A 26,167-nucleotide genomic window follows, 5' to 3' on the forward strand; every position below is an offset into this window, starting at 1 on the left:
TTCTATGAAGCGTACAATCCACAAGACATATCTAGAAAAAAAAAAAAAATATATATATATATATATATATATATATATATATATATATATATATATATATATATATATATATATATATATATATATATATATATATATATATATATATATATATATATATATATATATATATATATATATATATATATATATATATATATATATATATATATATATATATATATATATATATATATATATATAGATAGAGAGTTGGGAGCTTGGGAGGGTGGCTTAATGGCTAAGGTGTTTGCCTTACAAACACAAGGTGCAGGGTTTGAGTCTCACAAGTCATAATTGGCTAGGCTTAAAATGGCTCGCAAGGGCAGTTAGCTTAGTACTGAACTATGAACATATATATATATATATATATATATATATATATATATATATATATATATATTGCGGTCTCCTATCGGGATCAAATTTACTGAAGCTGGCCCCCACAAATATCATGTCAATATGGTCTGCACTTATAGTTACCTCATTAGTGGTCAGATCTAACTACCATTCGGTGGTCTTCACCACGAGTACCCAACCCAAAACACCTACAAACTGTACATTCTTTAGGGTTTTTTCTGACACAAGCCTTCCTAATGTAACTGATGATCTGAAGCAGTTTGAGTCTCTCTTCCCTTGAAGTTTCAGTAGCCAGCATCAATGTATTTGCAGAGAGATTTTATCACCTCATTGCCTATATCAAGAAATAGGTCTCAGTCTGACACAAATATAATGCCAAGTTTACGAACAAACCCTGGTGATGGAATGTAGGATAACGCTGGTATAAACATTCTATAAGAAAAAAAAATAAAAATTCCTCACCCTTAGGAATAAACTTAAAGTCCCATGCTCTAAAATTGAAATCAAAAAGCTAAGCAAACAACTTAACCACAAAGTAAAATGTACCAAGGATAAGTATGAACTGAAATCACTATCTCTGTCACAGTCCCCTTGCAACAATACCAGAAACTTTAGATACAGTACTTAGCATTGCACCAAGTTATTATGTAGCAATATCAGCCACTTAGCTGCTGAGTACATAATGAACATACTAATAAATAAATTTAATTCAGACTTCTACCCCTCATTCCTCCAGCTACCCCCATATGACATTAAGTCTGCATCCCCACAAGATCACCTCTAAGCACGTTCTAAAGACATTGAGGCAAAAAAGTATTACCTCTATGTGCCCTAATAATGTGCCAGGGTGCTTTCCTATCAGAATAAAGCACCAATACACTTCTGATTTTGCTCAGCCTCAGTCTCTCAAGTAGTTTTGTATTGTGGGCAAGAAGAACAGATATGGTCATCCTCCTCTACAAGGGTGGGCCTATTAATGATCCTGGCAGCTAGAGATGTATAAGCCTTATCTATGAGGTAGTGGAATGCATCACCATCAGACTCATAAACAAATATATAGGTAGCTTAAATCCATCAACCCAAACCAGTTAAAGCTTGTGAAGGAAAGATTCTGCTTATTTAACCAAGCAGACTTTTTTGAAAAGCTTATTGAGGCATTAGTTGTGGGGAAGTTGCTACACACACAGTTTACCTTAACCTGGCTGAGGTCTTTGATAGTGGTCATTACAGATTAACTACTGAAACTAAATATAAACCTTTATGTATTCCACTGAATAGCAAACCAGCCCACAGACAGACCTCAACAGATTAGGACTGTGAGCGCATGCTGCTTTAACAGGCTCATTTCTAGTGAGATCCCCAGGGCTTGGTACTGGAGCTACTCCTGTATGATTTTACTTCTGTGATGTAAAAGCTGATGTCAAGGGTCTACAGCTGACCAAGTTTGTAGATGACTGTAAACTTGGAACTATCGTCATCTCTTCACAGGACTCCCAGATCCTACATGAGACATTAACACTTATAAACAAATGGTGCCAGGATCAGGCTCTGAAGCTAAATGCCAAAAAGTGTAGCATCATTTCCTTTGGCAAACATGACAGCCCATATACACCTACCACATAAACTCTGTTCAGAATCATCACAGGTGTTAAGGACCTAGGCACGTTTGTAGATAATGAACTCTACCTTGACTGTCACATATCTACCCTCATTAAAAGTCCTTCTAACTAGCCCAGCTGATTACCAAAGGTATAACTTCTAGGTCCAAGGATACTATCTATCATCTCTCCCTACTCCTCCCTTGTTAGCAACTTAATATCATATAATGCTCCCATCGACATGTTCCTGCCAAAAACACAAGATCCAACTTAAAAAAAAAAAAAAAAACAACAGTTCCTCACTAACAATATCAAGGGCCTAAGTTCCAAACAGTACACATAATGCCTTAAATCTCTACATTTCTTTTCAGCCTTATACTGACTCCACTGAGTGAAGTCTGCCTAGTACGTTTTCAAAACTTGTAACACCATGAATACATGCACAAGTGACATGACCTTCCATCACAACATAAACAGAACCTACATACAGATACCTGTCCTAAAGAATTCCTCTCCTTTGTAAAAGACTGATCTTTTATATTAAAGTAGCTACCTAACCCTCCTCAAACACAACCTAGACAAATGGATGGGTAATTGTAGATACACACCACATTTGGCCCTACAATCCCTTATGGAAAGGGGTAGCAAGTTGTAGGAACTGCGGTGAATGGCCTACTAATGATCCAGCCAATTAGCTTCCCTGTAATAACCTATGAACCTCAAAACTTAAAAGCCCATCTCATTTTTTAGGGTAATGTTAAAGTACCATATTGATTCTGGTAAATAAGTCCCTAGAAAAAATTACATAACAGTTGCTTAATTCTTCATTGATTGAAATCAATTACAATCTAATAAAACAGGAGGATATGAAAAGTGTATAACAGACATTGAAGTGCATTCATTTTCAAGATGTTAACCCTCCCCCAGTTAGATAGCTCTAACCAGCCTGCCACTTTACCTTTTTAAGTTGCTCTCCAATCAGCAGTCTGAGCACTTCTGAAATCCACAAGCCATAGTTCTTAAATCCCTTGAACATGCGTTCCAGCCCTCTGTCTTGATTTACTAACTTGTTAGTCCCCCTTGTGATAGGTTGAATACTGGCTTGCTATTGACTTTGTAATTAGAATGCTGCCTGTTATGTGTCAATCACTTTCAGTACACCATTCATGAGCTTTTCTGGGTTGCTGACCAAAACAAGCAGATCATCTGCAAAACAGAATCTTACTCTATCTCCTTCCAGGTGAGTCCTAGACAGAGGGTTAGATATTTGGGAGAAGAGGACATATATAGAAATTCATATGGCATGTTGCGTACACATAGTGCCTCCTACATTAGCTATTAAATAGGAATCAGTCAGTAATGGTGAATTCATCTGGGTCTTGCACTGACATGCAAATAAAAAGTAACTACCATGTGTATACAGCAGCAGTCCTGTTACACTATATAATACTCAATGTGGTACTATCAGTTCTCTTTTATTCAGGTATCTCTTTAGAGAGAGCAGTGGAATTTGGAAAAAAGAGAAAACATGTTATATAAAGAGTAGCTGATATTTCTTTAACATAACCTTTGGTCAAGTTTATTTTATTATTTCCTAAGAAACATATGGGTAAATACATTAATGTGAGAAAATGTAAGGCTTGTCTACCCAAATCACTGTACACTAGGTGAGCATACATTATAAAATCAATACAGACAACATAACAATGTAATACCAAAGCCACAAGGATTTGTTTTCTCCTTTACAAATTCACCTAGTCTTGCTGTAAACTGAAACCTTCCTTATATAGTGGTTAGTAATCCTCCTCATGTTCTACCCAAACGTCAACAAGCATGCCTATCTCCCAGTATGGAATTAACTTGCACTAAAACAAATATTTTGACTGCTGTGTTTCACCCTGTCTGCTGCACAAATTAGAAATCATCCTATTGGCATTGCAGCTCCTTGGACACCTTGTGGTTGTGATAAAGTCTCACACAATTTGTAGGAGTTTAATCAGAGGATTAATTAAGGTTGCGAGTTGTTAATGAGTTTCATCCTGGCATCTAATTACTTTACTTTTCTTTTGCAATCCTTGTGACTCTCAGAAAGTCAGTTAATGAGGCAGGGCTTCTGTGATGCTTCTGAAAAGGGAAGTCCAGTGGTCTAATCAGGTTAACAAAGTGCGAAGGGATTGCCTGTTCATGCTCACAGCCCAATGTAGCTTGTGGCTGTGCGTGTATGAGCTTATTCACTTCTTCACTACACCTTTGTTACAGCTAATGAAGCAAACCATCCCACCTTATGTGTTAATCAAGACTGATCTCAGGAGAGCTTCATTTTCTGACAGGAATAATGGTCCACATTTCAATCATAAAGACATAAATATACATTTCTTTTAAAAAATCAGAATGCTCAAATGTTGAGCTCGGCTTTCTTTTTATCTAATATTCAGCATTCCTTCTGTTGTTGTATGACACAGGTTAGTTTTCCTGCCTAGACCAAAATCTGAATGGTGAAACATGCTTGGCTTGTGACTTCCACCTATGTTGGATTCCAGCAGGTGTTTATCACCCTCCTTGGGGCAGACCTGAGGAGATGTCTAGGAAATCTATGATGTCATGCACAGATACATAACCCCTTATAAGTCTCAAATCAGCACATTTCTGTAAAGCTCTAGTATTAGTATTAAAATCAAAGTTTCAAGTGTTTCAACAGCGTAAAAGGGACACTGAGTTATATCTTTTCCAACTGCTTCTTGCATACAGAGAAGTTAATAAGCTCGCAGGTTTCTCTTTATTTGAGGTTTTACATGGACAATGAGGGCATGGGCTGGGAAATATCTGTATTACCTGGCCAAAGCTTTTGAAACAGTTCCCCACTAATACATAATAAAAAATCTAAACAGACTAGGAATAAACCCCATGTAACCCAATGGATTGCCAACCGACTTGCTGATAGGACCCAGATAATCAAAACAGGGGGACTTACCTCCACAAGGATACCAGTGGAGTCTCCCAGGGTTCTGTGCTGGGACCTGTTTTGTTTGGCATCTACTTTTCTCAAGTAAGAGTCATTATCAAATGGCTCTGGCTGATTAAGTTTGCAGATGATTGTAAGTTAGGAGCAGTCATTGAATTTTCAAATGGCTTAGGCATCCTGCAAGAAGGTTCCTCCTAAATAAATATCTGGTCCCAAAATCATAGATCAAAACTAAATCCCCAAAAATACATTATTATATAGTTTGTGAAGTCATCTACCCATCCCCAGGGAACTACAACACTGGTAATATGCCACCAAGAGTTAACCCAGTTGTTCAGGATTTGGGGACTTATGTAGACAGTGACCTAACATTTGACCTGCATACATAAGAAAATCCTTCTATATTGCACAGCTTATAAACAAAGGGATTGTGTCTTGGTCTAGAGATGCCATTGTTCCCCTTTACTCAGCCCTCATAAGGTCGGTCATTGAATATAATGCCCCCCCTTTTGGCATGTATCTCTCCAGACACATGCAACAACTGAAACACTCACAGAGATAACTTACTAAAAGAATACAAGGCTTAAAGAGCATGTCCTACATGGACTGACTCAAAGCATTGTCACTATACTCAGTATCCTACAGACTGTTAAGATGTGACCTGTGTCTGCCCTATGAGGCAGCCTCTGACCCATTACTGATGGATTTACTCCACATCAGCAAGTCAAATGGCATCAGAAACACTCAGTCTAGGGATCTAACCCTCTTCTGCAACATCAACAGAACGGTTTGGAGGGGCAGGTATATCTCACAGAGGATACTGCTACTCTGGAATAGAATTCCCACCCACATAAAACATAGCTCATCTCTGTTAATATTCAAGCACAACTTGGATCTATGGATGGAAAATAGAAAATGTACACCAGGACTACCCCCTGCACTACTAATGGACAGCAGTGCATCCTAAGTGTTTTATCCTATGCATGTATCCCCTCCATTTATCTATGATATGATCCCAGTTATACTCATTAGGAATATTATATAATTGTTGACCATGGGATGGGTAAGGGAAATATATAACTAAATGGGACAGGTAAATTCAAGCACAAAAAGGCAAACTGACTAGGCTTAAAATGTCCCTCAAGGGCAGCTGGCCTAATGCTTATATATGAACCTATAAGAATAGTCAGATGAGTGTCAGCCACAAATATACAAGTGCCCAGACCTGGGCTGGGAGTAGCTATGGCCTACAGTGACAGTGATAAGTTATACAGTTGCTGGAACAGGGTGTACCATTTCTGTTAGTTTGGCTTGTGATCATTCCTTGCCCATCTAGAGCCATGCATGGCCATGGTGCTTTTTTGCCAGTATCTTCATGGATGTACCAATTGATGCAAAATGAGCCAACATTGTCCTCAGCAAGTGTGTTTGCTCCAGGTTCCTATATGCCATGTAGCTCTGCATATAATATAAATCATTCTCCAGTCCCTGAAGCAGTTGTGCTTTGTCATGCAGGCATGATGAACACTCACAATCTCTACGTTCATGTGTGTAATGGCAATCTGTGCCTGGATAACTGACCTGCACATCCACCAACTGGTATCAAACATTGCATCCAGATCAGGAAATGACCTGGAGTCATAGGTTCATAGGTTCATAGGTTAGTACTAGGCTAACTGCCCTGGTGAGCCATTGTAAGCCTAGCCAATTATTCCTTGTGAGACTCAAACCCTGCACCTTGTGTTTGTAAGGCAAACACCTTAACCATTAGGCCACCCTCCCAACCCAACCTCATGGTAGTGTCAGCTACCTACAGACTGTGTCCTACAGTAAGTGCACACACCTTGGAGGTGGCAGTAACTTCTGTGTACCTTTGGTGGGGCTAACATGGACAGGAGATCTGGTACTAAAAACAGATGGTACCACATGTTCAGCTTCTACTCTACCATCATCTCATTATTGGAAGATGTGCATATCTTCTCCAGTGACTGCACTGCTGACAGTGCCACTATGTCTTCAGACTGTGTCATGTACATGGTGCCATAATTGCCAGCCACAGGTGACCTTCTGACATCAAGCATGTGCTGACCTGTTATGCTGGATACTCAACCATGTTTATTAGTATGTGTGTATGCATGACTCTCCTTGGCAGACAGCTATGTCTCCTCTCCTTCCATGTGGTGGCACCATACCTGTCTGCTAATGTGGTGTCACCATTCACACCCTGTGCTATACCAACAGCAGCAATGGAAATGTTACTACATTTCTGCAGCATTACATTGACAGCAGATGTTGTGACCTATGTACAAGAGGTCTTATTTCCCCTATAACATATCTTACAGTCTGTGTGGATATGATACAGTGTAACTCCCATCCGTAGCTGGTTAATACCCTGTCCTACTCGTGCTTTTCTATCAGTGTTAGCCACTCACCTCCACAAACAACAGGGCAATACCCTCTCCTCATGCTGTGTTCTACTCTCTAAGTGGCTAAGCCCTTAACACCTCAGAGTAGGACAGTATCCTGTCATGTCTTTGTTCTATGCTACTCCGCATGCTCTGCTCTTCAGTACCTGTTCACATTATGCTCATGCATCCATATAAGCATCCTGCAGTCTTGAAACCCATTACTAGTGGTCTTGTCTGCTGTCAGTATACATCTCTGGTAGTCCAAAGCATTACTCAGTTTATTCTTATTCACAACTTACTCATCATAATGCAGCTCATTCGAACAAGAACACTCACCCATCTACCTACTTAACTGAATAAACTATTTGAAACTTCAACAAGGTGTCTTTATTCCTCCCACAGGGAGGGTATCAAAGAAAGTCTCCTGGAGCTGCTAGCTAAAGTGATTTTATCTAAAATAATCCTTCGTATTCTGTTTCTTGTTAGTCCAGTCCCTTCTGGGTCACAACTGGGGTACCTGACCTGACTCATGCTTTCTGGATTACAAAAAATTAGTACAGTCCCAGAAAATATAGACTAGATTGACTGATTCTGCATGACATGCATTGCACATTGTAGAGAGATTTAGAAAATGTGAAGCTTTTTGTTGGAATAAGATATGTTATATATGGCCATGATCTGTGTAACAGTAAAAATTATTAAAATAACATATTTAATAACATTTTCCAAATAATCCACAATATTGAAACCTCTTGTAAAGCTGCATCAAAAGATGACCATATAGAAGAATGAAAACAGTTTTCACTGAATTTGACATTCTTAATGAGTGTGTAGAATCTGAATATAGCTGTCTTTCAACTTAACACTTAGTACAACCATAGTCCACATCCAAAACATGCACCATGATATGTCAAACATTTATTATATCGTACAAGAACCAAAATGACACTTAGTAAACTGAAAAAAGAAATAAATTAACTTTTCTGATGCACCACCCATAACCCGACCATATTCTGCTTAATTTTGTCTGAATAGTGTTAGTGCCATAGGAAGAGCTTTTTTTTAAATTAATAGGCATGTTAGGGCTAGGGGCAGGGGAAGGGTTAAGACTATCTTACATTACTAAGGAGCTCTCCTGCACCACCTTAGTAATGCATGTCAAATCTAACTGTAATCCTCCCACTCTCCCTAACTATAATCTGCCTCTTAACTTAAAAAAAAGCTGAAGTAACACTGCCACTACACAAAACAGCCTGGAGATTTCCTCTGCATATACACACACATATGCAAGAAATCTATCTCCTAATCTACCCCTTACACACACACACACACACACACACACACACACACACACACACACACACACACACACACACACACACACACACACACACACACACACACACACACACTCACATATATATGCACACATACATACACAGAGTAGTACAGTGGAGAGTTATAAAAAAGTAAACTTTAAAAAATGAGTTGCGTTTTGGAATAAGTATAATTTTTGACTGATTGATATATAGATCTGAAGATTCATAAGTTCATAGGTACTTACTAGGTTATTGATACATGAAGATCTTTAAAAGTTTAGTCCTGCATTCCCATGAAGTTTTTAGTCGTTGTAATTTAAGTAGAAACAACCCAGAGCTGGGTAGAATATTGACATATTACTCTTATCCATAAGGGACAATGGTGTTAAATCAGGGGTGAATCTGTGGTTTCCCATCCATTCATACAGATTATGTTTGAACAGAGTAAAGGAAGTAATTTGCTTATGTATAAAGAAAGACGATTTCATAGAAGTGGCATTCTCTGTGATACATATTTATCCCCTCCGTCATGTTCTACTGTGTTGCAGAAGAGATTAAGAACTCTTGGGCAGGTGTTCATTCTACCATTATACTTGTGGATGTACAGTAGATCATTGAGGTTAGGGTATGTTGAGGCTCTGTATCCAAGACAGAGATCATCCCTAGTAGCTTGTATTATACTGAGAAGACGAATAAGACCTTGAGATGGTCAGTGTCGTTTTTATCATTTATATCCTTGATTTTCTTGATGAGAAGTCCCTGTTGTCATTCAAGTTGTATTAAATGTTTGAACAGGTACATAGTGAAAGGCATTATTCTCAACAAGCAGCCTGATATTTACAGAATGTAGTGGAGTGATCACAAGCCTTGACCTAGACTTTAGGCCTTTGCTAAAAATCTGTGCAACGGAAAAAAATGTCCTTACAATAGTGGCTACATGATGATCAAAGGACAGTTTGTTTTCCACATAGGTTCCTAGGTCCCTAACTACCAAATCAATGTTCATGAGAGTGTTGTCGATGGGATAGCTTGAGGGGGCGAAGGTTTTAGTGGTCATTACATTCTCATGCAACTTAATACTTTCAACAGAATTTTTAAAAGAACGTTAAGAATTTCTTGTAAAATTCAGAAGAAAATCTATTCAGACCATAAGCTTTGTTATTTTAACAGGTGGATGGTTAATTTTGCCTCTTCTAATGAAAACAGTTTTGTAATAATTTCTGTGTTCTGCACAAAATATGGTGCATAGACATTGCTTAGGACCATACAGTCTGTTAAGGATACTTTACATGTATACAGTATAACAACGTTTTCCCAGAGCATCATGAGGCTCTTTATTTTAGTCTTGAGAGATCTGAATCATAAGTCTTCCTCTCTCAGTTGCAGAAACTGTACAAGTTGCTTGCAATTTATAATATAGTCCCTATCTCCAAATCTGTAGACATGGTAACATAGTTATCCAGATATCTAACATAAGCATGCATGTTCATTTGTATTCAAAAGAACAATACCATAGGGGAACAATAACATGGAGATTCATTTACTATTCCTGTGTGCCCACTTCAGTTGTCATATCATTAAATAACGTCCCAAGTCAGCAAGTAATTTTAATAACTAGATGGACATCAAGTTGCTAATTGCATCATGCCATTGTTTTGTTTAGTTTATTTAAGTGCTGGAATATCTGAAATAAATTTATAATATATTTAAGTCTTGTAACATAAATTATCAGACAGAACACATCTATTTCCTAAATGCATGTTTCTTCGGAAGTAAGAAACCATACCAAATTACATTTACCACACAGGCTAATTAGGTCTTCATACGTACTCAGAAGGCTTGACAGCTTCTACTTTCAAACCTCAACCAGTAGCCTGCTTCTTATAGACTAGAGTGTGCAGCTAAGTGATTCCTCAGAGAGAGAGTTTTGCCTCGCTCATCCTGTCCAAGATGCAAGATCCGTAACAGCAATTTGGAAAAGGAGGTGTAAAACTCCTTGAGCATTACTCATACCATCATATGGTAATCTAACTTACTTTTATTTTGATGTTATGGTTGAAAAGAAACCTTCTATGTACAATTTCTCAGTAATTAAGTCTGGCTTCCTTGAGGTAAGAGTGTGAGTACATTCCGGAAAATCATTCTACTACTATTATTATTAGTAGTTTTAGTAGTAGTAATTCCATTACACATAGTGAAGCAGATAATCTATTATCTGAAATGCATAACTTTATTTATAAAGGATATTTTAGTGTTTTCTTAAAAGATAAACTGATATGATAGTTTGCATTCCAGTTTAAGTAATTACTGTATATGCTCCAAAGTTCAAGGAATCGATAACAGTCAAACTTAAGAGCACATCAAAGATCATCTGAGCATTCATCTAACTATACTTTCATGTTTTTTTCCCTCAACATAACTTATTTTTATATGGTGTAATCATCTAAGAAAAATATCACAAAATAAACTATAAGTAAGCAACTGCTGTAATAAGAATCTGTTCATTACTCCAGTTTTAAGCTGTGGTTGACCACTTTTTTCTTGTTTAACAAGGAAAAAAGGACCCGGCACTTTAAGATTCATATATACAACTGCAGAAAATGAGGGAGAGGTTGCAACTATATCTGTTAATGTTTAGATGTATTGAAATATCAGTGCCATTTGCAGACAGCTCTTTCCTTAAAAAGGTAGTTTTGTACCTGAGATCAGGTTCAAATACAATATTTGTTCAAATTAGTTATAAATATCAGCCTGTAATACCTGCATATTTATTCAGCAGTAATTCTAAATAATACAGTTTGCCAATTCACACAGTTTTGCTATAATGATAGAAGAAAAATAACAGTATAGGAAGTCATAACTAAAGACATTTTAAATAGAAGTAATTTTATTAGAAACATCCTGAAGCTGAGAATGCTATTTCTTACATGTATACATACAAGTATAAGATTTAACTGTTAACCTAACAATCTTGGAGAACTTTGTTTTATAGAGATTTAGAGGAAAGAACATATGCACTCTTGCTTTGCTTACCGCAATAACTCCCCACCTTTTCTGCTTAATAAAAGATACTCTGTAAACTCTTGCTCCATTTACTCCTTTCAGTTTAAAAAATCTAATATGCATTACTTTCAGTTTCTACTCCTCCACCTTACACACTGACTCTTTCCACAGCATTACAGTGTCTACTCCAAACCAATCGACTTATCTTTTTCTGGCACCCACACAGTAACATGTAATGCCATATACCTCCCTTTCTTTATTACCGTTATCTTATTTAATCCCACCTTTACAAAATGATTCGACACACCCAAACCTCAAAACTTTAAAAATCAAGCCTACATCTTAACTTATTTTTATGCCTCTTCTACAATTTCCTACGATATCTACATTGTGAGACGTAAGAAAACCCTGCTACAAAACAGCTATACTACCGCCTTTCATTAGTAGAACCCTACATCTAATAAACCAGCAAACACTTCACCCTTATACCTGTACAGTTGAAAACTTTGTAGTTACACATAATGCAATCTCAGAATGCCATGCACAGATAGCACAGGTGTCACCTTTTATAATCATAGCTACAGAAACCTGGCTAAAGCAAGATATGAAAATGAGGAAATCCTTCCATTAGGCTATAATATATTTAGAATAAACAAAGCAACCTAGAAATGCTAGAACTGTTCTTATATCCAAGCAGCCCCCTCCACTCAAAAATGAAGAAATTGTTATTGCTACACTTAAACTTACAACAGCCAATGCATTATAGATATATATACCTACCTTCTGGAAACAATATTGACACTGCTAAATTTTTTGTTTCTACTGGGTTGCTACTAATTTCTCATATGACACTATTAGACTAGGCGACCTGAACATTGACTGGTTAATTCCAACTCCTCAAACAATATAATAAATCTACTTGGTCTAATCCAATTTATATCCATTCCCACCAACTTCAATAATTACAGCAATCGAGCCTATCATAGACTGGATTTCTTTCATCCCACCCCAAAAAAAAAAAAAAAAAAAAAATATATATATATATATATATATATATATATATATATATATATATATATATATATGCTTGGTACTGGCAAATTGCAAATCTCAAATTGCTACTGTATATAGGTATGCTTTGTACTGACATATTCTATTGAATATATATGTACATTATATATAATGAAGTTAAACCACTTATATGTGTGCTTGGAAATTTTCTCCCCGGACCTCCACTGAAAAAGAGTTACTTTTTGTGTTTAGTCTGTTCATAAATAAATAAATCATATATACGTTTGGAATTATATTGATAAGCATAACACCCAATATTAAGTGAAATTCAGAACAATTGTAGGTTTATCAGCAGATCATTATGCGATCAGAGTTTAAAGAAATATGACACAAACTGTATTTTCCCAATATTAAGTGAAATTCAGAACAATTGTTTATTTATCAGCTGATCATTTTGAGATCAGAATTTAAAGAAATAAGCCACAAACTTTGCATTTTATGACTTCATGTCAGATAATGAACTATAATGTATGAGTTCAGGTCGAGTTAAAGTTGAATGACCTCAAAAAAAAGGTTAAGTTTCTTGATATGTAGACACAGTATTTTATTCATGTGCATTAAAGTAATCAGTTGTGCACAAGATGATGTAGTTAATAATTCTAAGATGCATACACACACACAAACACACACACACACACACACACACACACACACACACACACACACACACACACACACACACACACAAACACACAGCTAGTTTTTGTCTTTCTTGCTTATACAGCATAGGAAGGTCTTGCAGAATTCTAATTTTGTGACCACATCAAATAAAGCCAATCTTTTCTCTCGCAGTTTTTAAAATGGCAACAGCATCTTGATAATTGAATTCTTTAGCATGTATTTATCTTGGAATATATGTCTCTCTTTTGTGAAGATCTCAAGCCTTTGGGTACTTGGGGGCCAGCGGTGGAGGTTATTTATTTATTACTTTTGTTTACTAGAAAAGTCCAACTGGGTACAGGACCCATTTTCAGAGGAGGCCTGGGGAGAAAGGCTCCAGCTTACAAACAACAGTAACAGAGTTATACTAACATTTGAAATGCAATGATATATAATAGTCTTTACAGCATTTTGCAAAAGAATGGGAACTGCATTTCACATTTCATAAGGTATGCAGACAGCTGAAAGGAATATGTCTTACATGAGGTATAGTACAGAGAGAGCTAGAGCTGAGAAATAGAAGACAGTAGTAGTTGAAGATGAAAGAATATAACAAAATGGGAGAGTGAGAGAGTGAGTTACAGTACAGGTAGGAGGAAGATATGGAGGGCATTGAGCAGTGGTGAGGTTGAAAAGGACTGATGTGCTAATCTGGTACAGCGCATTTGCAGAGTCAGGAGTAGAGTAAGTGAGTCTTTAATTGTAGTTTGAATGACTTTAGTGAGCAGTCCTGTCTTACTGTTATGGGTATGGAGTTCCATGTTTTTGACACTTGATGGAAGTAAAGGGAACAGCCTGTAGTGTTATCAGGTTTTGATATACTGTATGTAGAAGGTCTTTGCTATCCTAACTGCCTTAGACAGAAAATCATCACCTGACACTTGATTCTCAGAAATAGTTGAAGAAATGTTCTGGTTATCAGTGGTTTGAGTTGTTAGTGAAGAATTCTTCTCTAGGTGCCAGAAGCTGTTGGGATAGCTGGCTATTGAAACTGGCAGTCAAGGGAGAGCTAAAGACTGGAGGATTTGTAATGTGGTGTTCACAGAGACAGAAAAGGACTTCATTCCAGTCTATTAATCAGTCAGATAAACTTTAGAGTAAGCTGTTGATATAAAACTCCAGTATATCTTATAGCTTTTGGTAGAGGATATTTGGAAGTTCTTGTAAACTACGTAGTTTCATGGGCATTTTGGAATCTTCTGCATTCCCAAAGTTGTACTGGGTTTTCCTCACTAAGTAGATGCACTGTGCTTGCTCCTGCATTACCAGGCAGCACTCCTACCTGTAATACATGGCATGATGCACCTGAAGACTCTACCCTTTACACTTTGGCATCTTGAGGAAGGGAACTATCAAAGATTCCCAGGAAATAGCTAAAGTCATCATCTTTGGAACTGAGGTTCCCAGAGGTGGACCAATCAATTAAAATAAGTCTCAATTTTAGGAAAGACTTAGAATTAGGGATGTCAGACAGCTTGCTCACTCATGGCACTAAAAGTCATATCTCATCAATCAGCAAAAAAAGACTGAAGGCCCTATTTTCTGGTCTCAAATATACCAGCAAATGACCCTGACGAAACCTCTGATCATGCCTTGCTGTTCACCACACTGGACTTTTCTGCAGAAGTTCCTATTCCTTTCTGTTTCTTGGTCTCCATGTAGCCTTGCTTAATGCGTTTCTTGTACTTATTCCTTTTACTCTGTACTGGTCCTGTCTTTTTGGCGATCTGTTTACTCTAAATTGCCTTATTGTCCTTCACATCTTTTACTTGCTCTTTTAGCCATTTCTCCTCATGTGAGTGATATTTGCTGGCCCCTGTCTTTTTCTATGGTGCCCTACCTGTCAACATCTCGATGTAATTCTGTCTCTGCTGCTAGTCTCTTTTTAGGTAGCATGAGAGGGTCATGCCTTTGTTTCATGCCTCACTCCCATTCTATCTCCTTTTCGGGTAATTGCTCCATCCATATCTCCCATTTTAACCATCTCACATTGTTTCCTTGCTTTCATGGTAAATTCTGCAGCTTCCTAAACCTTGTGGAGAATAACCTTTAACCTCTCTGGCTTTTCAACTAAAATGGCTGGATGTAGGAGTGCTACCTGATAATATACATCTTGTAGTAACCGCTATACTTTAACATGTGTTGTCTAATCCCAAACAAATGCAGTACTTAAACCTACACCTTCTACTTGCACAGTATGATGATAACTGCTGTGTGTGATTAACCAGTCTCTAGTTCTGGTTGAATGCACAGCTGTGGAGAAGGATTGTTCCTTGCATATTTTTATAAAATCGATGAATCCTGTCTATATTTGGATCAATCTCTGCTGCTAAGTGCATTACCTTTTTCATGAGTTTCTCCAGCAGGGGCCCGACTAATGATCTCCAACTGTCTCTGGAACCCCCATAATCCTTACTTTATCTCACTTGGAGTGATATTCTGTGTCATCAAGCTTCTCCTGCTGCTTCATCCCCTCCTTACTTGTATCCTGTGATTTCCACACAGAATAATGGTCCTCCTTTAGCAACTCGACTTTACCACTGAACTCTTCCATTCTGTCTTCTAGCAACTAATTTTTTTTTTCTGCTGGGTTTCAGCTGAAGGGCAGGCCTCCACATCCACTGCCACAAAAGACATTCTGTCAAGATCAGTAACTTCTCGTCTAATTGTAGCATTTGCTAATAACTGCAATAATAAAACACTTATTGGGAGCTGCAGCAAATTACTTTTACTCTCACTCTTGGGGAGCTCATAGTTCAAAAGGTCATTATCTTCCCAGGCTAGCCATGCTCCTTCTGGGACACCCGTCTTTTTGAACTGGCCCCACCAGATATGAAAAAGTTCCAGATTTATTTATTTATTTTTTTACCAAACTATATTTTACACAAGCAGTTTAAGCATATGAAAATGTACATGTGTACAAGGCAAAACTAAATAAAGACAAACAATGCATGACCTGTATATTCAACAATAATGTAGCAAAAACATTTAGCATACACACCAGTACCAAAGATAAGTTCTAATACAGCATTATCATCTAAGGTGTTTGCACAATCTCAAGAACAGTAGTGTTTAATGATAACAGCTTCATAAAGTTTTGTTCCAACAGAAGAAAAAGTCCTCTAAAACTTAAGTTCATCACAGGTACATTGGTATACTTGATAGACCCCTGTATTCATTTGAGTCTGGCAATATACCTGCATAGTTCTTCACTGATATCCCTGGGGCTGGCTTTCAGAGTTTACTGATAAGCACTTACATATTTAATGATAGTGGTCTGAGCCCACCTACATTTTCATTGTTTAACTTGTATTCAGTAGGGAGAATTCTCAGTTCCCACAACCAGGTATCACAGATTAGTGGGACCCCTGCTCCTGTGGTGCTGGATGCAGTTGGAGTGGCTCTCTTGCGCAATTCACTATTTAAAGGGTGGAGTCAGATCATTTGGAAATAGTCTGTGTTTTGCTAATTGCATCTCTAGTAGGCTGCATATCCTAACTTTTGGATGAGGAGATGACCTAGAAAGTATTGACAGAGATGTATTCTCTTAAAGCTAATGAATTCCAGACCCTGGATATGCTTAAACTGTCATCATAGTCCTATTCTGTATTCCCATTAATTCTCTGTCAAGTGCATGCTAAGCATCTGCCCCCATTTATTCTCTACCATATTGTCTGGGTTAGTTTGCAAAATGAGCCTATACATTTTTAAAATGATGCCTTTGGAATCCTCCATTCCTGTTTAACCCCAAGTAATAGCCTTTTAACAGTTCTTCTGAGAAATAAATATTTGGGTGAAAATTGGGCATTTGAAAGGGGAATTATGGAAAACCTCTATGATAATACAGAAAATTCTCCAGCAGTTCAATGCAGATTAAATACAGGTGCAAGTGGAATTGATAGAAAACTGTCACATGCATGTATAGCATATGCATATAGTGTGTCAGCCTCCAGTTTGTCATAGTCAGATATGAACTTTAACAGACATTTATATATTTAATTAAGAAGCGTCATAAGTAAAAAGATGGGGTAATATTGTCAGGTTTGAAGCAGGTATTACTTTTAAGACTTGTGACAAGTAGAGGCTAGTGAATAAAAGACTGCATCCATTAAATGTTGTATAAGTCAGACATCTTTTTACCTCTTCTAGAAAGAAAATTTACTTCTCTCTTGGACTGCAAAATACAGTCATTTGCTTTTTTATACAAGGAATACAGTTTTGTTCCTGTTTTTAACATTTCCTTCTTAAATAATAATATATGTACCATTTATAGGATTTGCAGATTAATATGAAACTCTGGCGCACTCTGCCTATTTCAGTAGATGTTGTCTTGAAGTCCATATTGAAATGGAGCTGCTTGGTTGTAGACATTTCTTTATTCAAAGAGAAATACTTCTCCTGTAATAGGAAGAAAATGCCCACTAGGTATTTTAAGGTATGTTATATTAATTTTTCCAGTACAAACTGCAAGCTGTTTGTTGTCCTGAACAGGAGAGAGGGAATGCATTAATTATAGCGAATGCCTGAATGGAGATAGTAGATCTAGCCATTATGTTTTTGCTTTGTTTTTTGGCGTAAACACAAGTGGTAAGAGGAAGGATCATGGTCACTGAAAACTGATTATAGACTAAAGAGCTGAGATCCCTTTGAGTATATTACAGAGTATTTAATCCACAATAGCACATTTAACAGTTTGAAAAAATGTGAAATAGGACCAACAGAAGACCACTGACACTGCTGTGTAAAGTTTAGCACTTTCTTTCGTTTTATACCAACGAACTTCTTCAGAGCAAATAAACAATGCTTAATCCACTTCTTAAATACAAATTGATTAATTGGTAACCCAATCACACTGGTTCATCAATAAAATACTCAGACAAACAGGCAAATCTTAAAATGATATATACATCTGTTTCTATTCATGTTTTATACATGTTTAAAATATAACTTCTTACATATGTATAATATATATAAATCCCATACTGTTAATATGTACAAAGTTAGTAATACAATTTGTCACTTAAAAGGCATTTCACATTTAAAGTACCATTTAGTCCTGGAAATTTATCAGCCCCTAAAAAGACTTGCCACTTTAACTCTTTAATTTCAAGAGCATTGTTAAAATTAGTAACATAGGGAACTGCATCAATGAAATCCAAGACAAAAAATTTTATTTTTTTGAAATCTACTCATTCCATAGCATACTTTGCTAAAGCGTTATTAACATCCCTGTTTTTAATAGCTAAACGGTGTTCATATATTCTTTTATATAATGTTCTAATCGTTTTCCCAACATAAAAATTAAAACAAGTGGAACATGTAGCTAGATAAACTATTCTGCAACTTTTACAGTTAAACCTGGACTTACTGGTAACCATTTTTTGAATGTGAGGGAAAAACATACTCTTTGTGGAATCTATGAATCTACACTGCTTGTAATTATAACAAGAATATGTCCTGAAATATCGGAAGAAATGTTTCCCCTTTGTAAAATCTATAATTTGAGTGATTTAGTACTTAATGATAGTCAATGTAATATGTTAGAAAAGGGTTTTTCTTTTGTTCCCCCAGTCAAAGCACCACTGACTGACACTATATTGGATTTGAAGTTATATGTCAGGAAGTTAAATTTAAGTTATGCTTTTGATGAAATTGAACAAAAGGGTTTAAGTTGTTGTAAAAACCAGTAACATTAATCTGAAATTAGTGGCTACGCTAAATGTATTCAATGAATTATGTGAGAAAGATCTTACAGACATTTGCAATAATCAGAGCATTAATATAAAAGGCAATAATCAGAGGATTACAGCAGTATAAAACACATTGGGACAAAAGAGAGATGAATAGTTTACTTACTTTGAGAAAAAGTAAACAGCGTCGTTTTATGAAAGCTGACAAGGGGAATGGTCTAGTTATTTGGAACAAAACCGACTCTAAAATGCTACTCCAAACTGATACAAAAAGTGCTAAGGCTGCTACTCGTGAAACACTCGTATTTATTTTTAAAACGCCAAAATATAAAAAAACATTTTTCGTCTTAACTCAATGCTCAGACTTCTTCAGAAACTCTAAAACAGACATCTTAAAACATCCAGTATTTATAGACTCATTTGAAAAACCCGCCAAAAAGCTGACAAACAAAGCAGGTTCTTTTAAGCGAAGGAGATGGTAAGGTAGCTAATAATTTATTGAATGTATTGAATGATTCGACTGAGTTTTTGCATTTCACACACACCTTTAGTTATAGCTCAATTTCTTTTTTGGACATAAATTTAACCAAAAACAAAGTGTTACAACAATATGAAGCCAACATTTATAGGAAACCCACTTATTCAAACAAATTTCTTCATTATTTTAGTGCACACCCAAAGTATCAGAAGAAGTTTGTGGTCAAGGGCCAATTGGTCCGAGCGGCACGTATGATCACGTCGGACATGGCCTTTATTGAGGAATGTAACAACTTAAAACAAATGTTTATTAATAGAGCATACCCTGTTTCATTTATAGATAACTTAATAGAAGAAGTAACAGCAAAACGGTATACAGGTATATATAAACCCATTTTGAAAAAACAGGAAATTTCACAACCAGCAGAGGGAAGGTCGATGACTGTAGGTATGAATTGTACCGACAATCAGAGTAATAACAAATTTGCTTTAGTTAATTTTAACATGGGTTGTATATTAAGATTTTCCTTGGACCATGGTCACATCAGAAACATTTTAGAAAAAAATTGGTTTCTGATAAGTGAAGATAACTTGTTAGGGGGTAGGTTGGGAGCCTCATTAAAGATCACATGGAAAAGGGGCCTGAACTTTAAGGATTGGATGCACAAATGTGGGACCAAATTTCCTTTTAAAACGAGAGCAGGTATGACACAATGTGGTTGTTGTTCCTATTGCCATTTGATGGCGTCAGGAGCAATTACAACAATCAACGGACATAGAGTGTGTACTAGGGAGAAATTTGATTGTAATACAAAAGGAGTTGTTTATGTGGCATTTTACTGCAGTTGTCCAGGCTTTTATGTGGGAAAGACCGAGAGAAATATTAAAGAAAGAGTTTATGAACATCAAAGGGATATTAGGTTACATAAGGAAGATAATGCACTTGTTAGACATGTTATGAGTTTCCCTGAACATAAATTTCAATTCAGGGTGTTTGTACAAGTCAAAAAAGATATTAGAGGAGGCCCACATGAATTAGTCCTTGAAAAGGTAGAATTGTTATGGCAACTTAAACTAAACGCCTTTGTTAGTCCGGGTCTCAACGAGAAATGTTCACTTATGTGTTTGCTCAAATTAAAGAGTTTGGAGAGATGATCGAGGATTTTATATATATATTTATATATACTCAAGTGTGATTTTTTAGAAATAATGGTTTTATACAACAATCAGTGAGAAATAATATACTGGTAATGAGGAGATTTAAGATGGTATATACTTTTGTAAACTAATTTTATAACCTAATAAGTATGAATCAGAAACATATTTAAGAGAGGGAATTACACTATTGTGTATTTTACTAATTTTATTTTTATGGTTATGTATTAACATTACCAAATTTTGAAAAGCATGTTAATAACAACTGTAAGTTTACAGGTTAATACATCTTTAAAGAGCCTGTTTTGTTTGTCAGCTTTTTGGCGGGTTTTTCAAATGAGTCTATAAATACTGGATGTTTTAAGATGTCTGTTTTAGAGTTTCTGTAGAAGTCTGACCATTGAGTTAAGACAAAAAACGTTTTTTTTTTATATTTTGGCGTTTTAAAAATAAATACAAGTGTTTCACGAGTAGCAGCCTTAGCACTTTTTGTATCAGAATGGTCTAGTTATCATGAAGACAACAGAGTATCAATCGTGTATTCACGATTGTTAGGTGACAACAGGAATTATCAACTGGTTAGTAAAGACATGGTCAGAAAGCACTTTCTGAACATTGATAGCCAGTTATTGGAGTTGTTAAACAAAAGTTATATAAACCTAGCCACTTATGAGTTTTTATATATTGAAGAACTTGTATTAGGTTTGTTGTTTGGAATTCCAAAAATTCATAAGAATTCTACCAATCCACCATTCAGACCCATTGTTTCTGCAAAGAAAAGCAAAACAGTCACCATCTCTCATTATTTAGATTATTTATTGAATCCTTTGGTTAATAATACTTCCTATTTTTTGAAAGATTTGTGGTGATTTTTGAGTTTGTTACATGAATACAACTTTAAAGGCACAGAAACTGTATTAGTAACAGTTGACGTAGTTTCTTTATATACTTCAATAGACCAAAAAATGGGAGTAGAAGCTGTCTACAATTTTTTGGTGAAACATACCACTTATGATGATGTTATGTTTCAGTCCATCTGCCTGTTACTAGATTTGGTCCTAAGAAATAATTTCTTTTTGTTTGACAATAAGATTTACCGTCAAACATGTGGGGTGGCCATGGGTGCGAAGGTTGGACCAGCTTTTGCCAACTTAGTATTAAGCTGGTGGGATTTGTCATTCCTGACCAAGTTAGAAAGATTCAAGTTTGTCTCTTTATATAGGAGATTTATCGATGACTTGGTTTTTATATGGAATGGTCCGACTTGAGGATTTAGATTTGTTTCTGGAGGAAATAAACAAACATGCAATGGGGCTTAAGTTTGTGATGAATGAAGTAGGCACGAATGTGTGCTTCCTGGATCCGGACATCACTATGGATGTCAGTGAGAAGAAGTTTACCAGTACAGTATACAGAAAGCAGACATACACAAACAATTTCCTCCATTATGAAAGTGGACATCTTGACTTTATGAAGTTAAATCTAGTCAGGGGGCAAGTTATACGTCTCAGTCGGATCATTTCTGAACACAAGAATTTTATTAGCGAAGTCAACAAATTGATTCTCATGTTTGTGCAGAGAGGTTATCCTCATGATAAGTTAAAGAGCATTGTTGAAGAAATTCTGCTGGTCAGGATGGACAAATTTTCACCTATTTTGCTCAGTGGGTTTACTCCTAAAAAGAATGTTGACAGTAACAAAAAGATGCACTGTGCCTTTCCTGTCCCCATTAGTGTGGATTCCTACAAAATTAAACAAGCCATTTCTAATAATTGGAAAGTTATTTTGGGCAACACTGATTTGGTCAGGGTTATTGGTGACCATCCCAATTTTGTTTATAAAAAGGTAGTCAGTGTGAAGTCCATTTGGAAGATTGGTGAACAAAGAATGACAAAAGGACCAGTGGGGACATATCCTTGTTATAATTGCAAGCAGTGTAGATTCATAGATTCCTCAAAGAGTATGTTTTTCCCTCACATTCAAAATATGGTTACCAGTAAGTTCAGGTTTAACTGTAAAAGTTGCGGAATAGTTTATCTACCTACATGTTCCACTTGTTTTAATTTTTATGTTGGGAAAATGATTAGAGGATTATATAAAAGAATATATGAACACTGTTTAGCTATTAAAAACAGGGATGTTAATAACACTTTAGCAAAGCATGTATTATTGACTTTGTACATATTAACAGTATGGGATTTATATATATTATACATATGTAAGAAGTTATATTTTAAACATGTATAACACATGCATAGAAACAGATGTATATATCATTGTAAGATTTGCCTGTTTGTCTAAGTATTTTATTGATGAACCGATGTGATTGGGTTACCAATTAATCAATTTGTATTTGAGAAGTGGATTGAGCAGTGTTTATTTGTTCTGAAGAAGTTCGTTGGTATGAAACGAAAGAAAGCACTAAACTTTACACAGCAGTGTCAGTGGTCTTCTATTGGTCCTATTTCACATTTTTTCAAGTTACCAAGTTTTTAGTTACATGAATTGGTGCTTTTTTGTACATTTAACAGCTTGTTTGAGGATTAGACTGGTAAACCGAACCATACCTAGGCCTTCTGCCACCCTTTGGCAGTTTCTCAAGCTGTACCACAATGCATAGGTTATTATGTACCCTATAAAAATGTGACTCACACTCATGTAAATGTATGATCCACTTACCTTTCCAATTTATACAAGATGTTATTCCCAATAGAAGCTTGCAGCAGTTCATACTATTGTGTTCATGGTCTAAGCATTTGACCAACTTATTTTTATATTTTTTATATTTTTGTAGTGACTACTTATACAATAATTTATAACCCATAAAAGAGGGCAGTTGTTCACACTATCAAGATTCATAACAGAGTAATCTTGATTCAGAAAGGGAAAGAAAATGTACTCTAAAACTCTGTTCTGAAGTCCAGTAAAGAAACACCCATGGACACCATGACAACTCTTTACATGAGGTTGGATCAGTGTGAAAGCACCACAAAACTGTCACCTCACCAGCATAATGATGAACTTTTTAGACAATTTTTATTTGGACTTTTTAATTGATTAGATGCATGCTAGAATTTGACTGTTATCCTGATTTAACATTTTGCTAGGTTAAGTATATGACTGGCTATGGCGCGGAGGCAAGTGTTGGGTGGGAACCCTATGGTCACTCTCCATTGGTCACCTTATGCACGTAATTCTCTGACTTGCCCAATCGGATTAAACCCACCTAGCTCTAACTCATCCTCCCTTGTCAAAACTTATGTCTATATATACATATATATATATATATATATATATATATATATATATATATATATATATTAAATGTCTTAACACAGCAATGCTCATCCATAGTCTTTTAAAAATAAAAGGTTTTTATGTTTTTTTTTTTTAGTAAGAGTGAATTGTCTTAGGTTTCATCAGCTTTTAAGAAGTTTTGATTCAGGGACAGTCTTCTAACTCTTCACAATGAATACACTGAAGGGCAGTGATCCGCTGTTAAGTGGAAAGAGCATTTTAGCTATCCTACTTTATCTTTGACTGTGTTTGTCCAGGGCCTGTTTAGGTTCCTGGTAGGATAAGCAATCCCATGCTCTTGTCCTTTGCATAAAATATCATACTTCCTTTAGGAATTTGTCTCCCTGGTTCTCATTGTATGTCCTATTATATTACCTGCAAAGTATTTATTGCTTTCATTATAGCAGAATTACTATATATATAAATATATATATATATATATATATATATATATATGTATATATATATATATATATATATATATATATATATATATATATATATATATATATATATATATATCTGTATATATATATATATATATATATATATATATATATATATATATATATATATGGGTCCCCTTCAATGAAGCCGCGGTGGTACAGTGGTAGCGTTGTCATCTCACAGCAAGAGGTTTTCCCATTTGATTCTTGGCTGGAGCGCCTTCTGTGTGGAGTCTGCATGTCCTCCCTGTGGTCGAGTGGCATTCGAAAGACATGCGTGAATGGTTGTGCCTTCGTTGAAGTTTAGGTGTCGGGCTGGCACCTCGGCACCGTAAAAATTGACTGCCAATCATTAACGGACCAGAGTTCCACTGTGGCGACCCCTAACCAGGAAAAGCCGAAAGAAAAACAACAAACAAACATGGGTCCCCTACAGATGGTCAAACGTTTAAAAGCTCAACTTTCATATGGCCGAGACTATATGGTCGAACTTTTAAAAGCTCAAACTGTCTGAATGGGGATCTCCATAGAGAGCAGTATGGGAAGATTTCCCATTACCACAATGTAGTAGAATCTCAGAGTTGGTATATTTAAATAGTGAGGGGTGTGGGGGATGTAGGGGGGCTTGCCCCCCTGCTAGCACTGTTTAGTTTTTTTTTTTGTTTTGTTTTTATTTTTTTCACATTTTGAATATGGTCTCAACCATATGAAAGTTGAGCATTTGGATGTTCAATTATGTGAAGTAGTCCCATATATATATATATATATATATATATATATATATATATATATATATATATATATATAGAGAGAGAGAGAGAGAGAGATAAACTCCAGTTATAGTTAGCTTTCCCAAAAGACTGTTCATAGGCATAAAATAAAGTACAGGCAGTCAAAAGACTGGATGAAGTAACAGTACCAGAGCATTACAAACCATTCAGCAGTACTTGGATAGTATGAGCTAGACCTCAGAAGTACCTGTGTATAATATAAAAGAGTTAAATATTTTTTATTTGAGGAAATTGTTAAGCAGGATGCCAGTCTGACTGGCCTTAATGTTTACTAGATGAGCAATTAGTTGATTTTAATTTGATATGAGGGGTATGCTAATAAAATCAGGCTTGGCACTAGGTAGGAATGTGGTTGAAGTGGGTGGGTGAGATGACGTTTCAAGACAATGTGTCTATATGTAGCTGCAAATTTGATGCTCTAGCTGAGGGGTAAAACCATGAAACCTGCTGATCTGACCAAATTCAGTGGAACTAATATGGAATAGTACATGCTTGCTGACCTGCCGCCATTCCAAAGATATGTAGGAAGACTAGAGAAAAAGACTGTCAGGGAGCCTTGGCTACAACTGCTGCAGATGAGATAGGCAGTTGGCAGCTGAGATTATATGACACAAGTCTGCTTCAGGGACCTTTGTCAAAAAATTGTTCCTGGGTGCAACCCAGGGAGTGAAAAGAAGAAAAAAAAAAACAAAGTTCCATATTCAGTTAAATTTAGAGGGTCTATATCACTTTATTGTATACTCACATTGTCAAACCACTATTAATCAAACCCACTTTGTAGAAATCTCACTTTATCAAATGGCCATTTAATCAAAGTTTTTCATAGAGAAAAACAACGGCTGGCCAACCTACCACCTGTGACAAAATTCTAAAAATTTAAATCCCAGACAA

This window comes from Protopterus annectens, chromosome 1.part0 (genome assembly GCF_019279795.1).
Source record: "Protopterus annectens isolate FY-2018-M chromosome 1.part0, PAN1.0, whole genome shotgun sequence".
NCBI lineage: Eukaryota > Metazoa > Chordata > Ceratodontiformes > Protopteridae > Protopterus > Protopterus annectens.